The sequence below is a fragment of the Symphalangus syndactylus genome, chromosome 3 (genome assembly GCF_028878055.3).
Source record: "Symphalangus syndactylus isolate Jambi chromosome 3, NHGRI_mSymSyn1-v2.1_pri, whole genome shotgun sequence".
In the NCBI taxonomy this organism is placed as follows: Eukaryota; Metazoa; Chordata; class Mammalia; order Primates; family Hylobatidae; genus Symphalangus; species Symphalangus syndactylus.
In genome coordinates this window covers 88,307,381-88,310,942 of record NC_072425.2, presented here as the reverse complement: position 1 = coordinate 88,310,942, position 3,562 = coordinate 88,307,381, and the positions used below count along the sequence as shown (strand labels likewise).

Sequence of the window (3,562 nt, the reverse complement as noted above, 5' to 3'; positions counted from 1 at the left end):
TTACAGTGAGCCGAGATTGCGCCACTGCACTCCAGTCTGGGCGACAGAGCGAGACTCCATCTCAAAAAATAAAAATAAAAATAAGAAGTACTGGGAAGCTACACTTGGTGGTCTCTAAGAACTAACATTTATAGAGCACTTACATGTGCCAGATGTGTTATGAGCTTAGACAAACATTAACTTAGTGGAGCATTAAAACATTACTATAAGGTAAGTGTTTTTATTAACTTGCTCCACTTCGGAGAAGAGGAAACAGACTTAGAACAACTCTTAGCAGAAAATGTAGTGGGTAATCATGATCTTGGACTAAGCAATGATTTTTTAAATATGTCAGAAGCACAGCCAATTAAAGAAAAAATAGCTAAATTGGACAAAATTTAAAACTCTTGTGCTACAAAGGACATCATTTTGTAAACCCTCCCGAGTAGCTGGGATTACAGCTATGTAACGGGAGAAAACATTTATCTGATAAGAGTCTTGTATTTAGAATATATAAAGAACTCTTACAACTCAATAATAAAAAGATTAATAACCCACTTAAGAACTGGGCAGTAGCTGGGTACGGTGGCATATGCCTGCAGTCCCAGCTACTCGAGAGTCTGAGGCAGGAGGATTGCTTGAGTCCGGGAGGTCAGGACTGTAGTATGCTATGATTATGCCTGTGAATAGCCACTGCATGCCAGCCTGAGCAAACATAGTGGCATATCATCTCTTAAAAAAAGAGAGAGTGTGTGTGTGTGTGTGTGTGTGTGTGTGTGTGTGTGTGTGTGTGAGAGAGAGAGAGAGAGAGCCGTTTTATAACTTGATTTGACAACCAGTGGTTAGTTCTCATTTGCAGTGGCACATTTTTTGAAAGTGGTAACTAGTACATAGGTTACCAAAGTATAGAGCTTGCTTGGTGATTCTTCATCCTCATTACGTTTTTCTGAACAACTGCTTATGGATACAGTATGGAACATTCCTTATTCCTTTGGCCCGGAAAGCTTTGTTTAGCCTGGTATCAATCCCTTCATCTGGAATCTCCATCTCCTTCATGGCAAATTTCTTTTTCTTTTTCTTTTTCTTTTTCTTTTTTTTTTCAGACAGAGTCTCCCTCTGTCACCCAGGCTGTACTGCAATGGCATAATTTTGGCTCACTGCAACCTCCACCTCCTGTGTTCAAGTGATCCTCCTTCCTCAGCCTCCCAAGCAGCTGGGATTACAGGCACACACCACCACATCCAGCTAATTTTTGTATTTTTAGCAGAGACAAGGTTTCATCATGTTGGCCAGGCTGGTCTCAAATTCTTGACCTTAAGTGATCCATGTGCCTCAGCCTCCCAAAGTGCTGGGATTACAGGCATGAGCCACAGCACCTGGTATGGCAAATTTCTATATCTCTTTGAGTGTCTGAGAGGCAGGCTTCTTGAAGCCCACTCCATGGATGCCCTTGTGAATGTTGATGGTGTATTCTCAGGTTACCACGTCATTGATGGAAGAATGAACTTTCTTGCTGCCACCTTTCTTTGTGGGAGCCATTCTGCTGGGCACACGTTGGAAAGGAGAGGGCAAAGATTCTGAACAAGCATTTATCCCTAAAAAGTATACAAATGGCCAACAAACACATGAAAAGATTCTCAATATCATTAGTCATCAAAGAAAAGCAAGTCAAAACCGCAATGAGATATCACTTCACACCTACTAGAATGGCTAAAATCAAAGACAGAAAACAAGTATTGGTAAGGATGTGGAGACATTGGAACCTTCATATGCTGCTGATGGGAATTTAAAATGGGGCAGCCACTTTGGAAAATAGTGTGGCAATTAGTTCTTCAAACAATTTAACATAGAGTCATCATATGATGTGGTTTGGGTCTGTGTCCCCACCCAAATCTCAGCTTGAATTTAACTCCCACAATTCCCACATATTTGGGGAGGGAATTATGGGGGCAGTTTCCCACATACTGTTCTCGTGGTAGTGAGTATGCCTCACAAGATCTGGTGGTTTTATCAGGGGTTTTTGCTTTTGCATCTTCCTCATTTTCTCTTGCTGCCTCCATGTAAGTAGTGCCTTTCACCTCCCACCATGATTCTGAGGCCTCCCCAGTTATGTGAAACTGTAAGTCCAATTAAACCTTTTTTCTTCCCAGTCTTGGGTATGTCTTTATCAGCAGCATGAAAATGGACTAATATACCATATAACCTGGCAATCCCACTCCTAGGTATAAACTCAAGAGAAAGAAAATATATGTCCACTAAAACACTAGTACACAAATGTTCATAGCAGCATTATTCATAATGTAACCACCCAGTGGGTTCACCTTGCCCACTGCCTAGACAGAGTCAATTTATCAAGACAGATACAGAAAGAGTAATACACACAGAGCCAGCTATGCAGGAGACCAGAGTTTTATTATTACTCAGATCAGTCTCCCAAAGCATTTGGGGATCAAAGTTTTTAAAGATAATTTGGTGGGTCGGGGAAGGACAGTGATTCGAGAGCGCTGATTGGTTGGGTCAGAGATGAAATCATGGGAAGTTGAAGTTGTCCTCTTGTACTGAGTCAATTCTTAGGTGAGGACCACAAGATCAGATGAGCCAGTTTATCAATCTGGGTGGTGCCAGGTGATCCATTAAGTGCAGGGTCTGCAAAATATCTCAAGCACTGATCTTAGGAGCAGTTTAGGGAAGGTCAGAATCTTGTAACCTCCAGCTGCATGTCTCCTAAGCCATAATTTCTAATCTCGTGGCAAATTTGTTAGTCCTATAAAGGCAGTCTAGTCCCCAGGCAAGAAGGAGGTTTGTTTTAGGAAAGGGCTATTATCGTCTTTGTTTTAAACTATAAACTAAGTTCCTCCCAAAGTTAGTTCAGCCTACACCCAGGAAGGAACAAGGACAGCTTAAAGGTTAAAAGCAAGATGGAGTCAATTAGGTTGGATCTCTTTCACTGTCTCAGTCATAATTTTGCAAATGCAGTTTCAATAATAGCCAAAAGGTGGAAATATCCCAAATGTTACCAACTGACGAATGGAAAAACAAAATGTGTTATATCTATACTATGAACTATCATTCAGATGTATTTCTTCATAAAAACGAGTGAGGTTCTGATTCATGCCCGTAAAGGAAAAAAACAAATTTTTTCCCTCTACTCACACACTTAACACAGAACACTTCTGTGACCAGATGTGTGGGTACCCTATATCTCAATTCAATTCTGATTACCTGGAGGTAGTGTCAGATCCCACAGATTGAGAGCTCAGTCCCACATGACTACCCCCATTTCAGATGCCAATCACATGTAATAGACATAATCTATGCTTCTGATGAATAGGCTATAAATCAGGGTTCTTACAACACTTTCTTGGGTTTGATTAATTTTCTAGCTGATATGGTTTAGATATTTCTCCTCACCAAATCTCATGTTAAAAATGTGATCCACAATGTTGGAGGTAGGGCATAATAGGAGGTGTTTGGCTCATGGGGGTAGATTCCTCATGAATGGCTTGGTGCCCTCCCCATGGTAATGAGTTACTATGAGATTTGATTGTTAGAAAGAATCTGGGACCTTCCCCCTCTCTCTCTT

The 3,562-nt window shown here is 41.0% G+C and overlaps 1 pseudogene; it reads right to left on the bottom strand.

The window, feature by feature from the left end:
• Positions 1-821: 821 nt before the first annotated feature.
• Positions 822-1,518, bottom strand: LOC129478539 (large ribosomal subunit protein eL31-like; annotated as a pseudogene).
• Between the last annotated feature and the right edge of the window lie 2,044 nt (positions 1,519-3,562).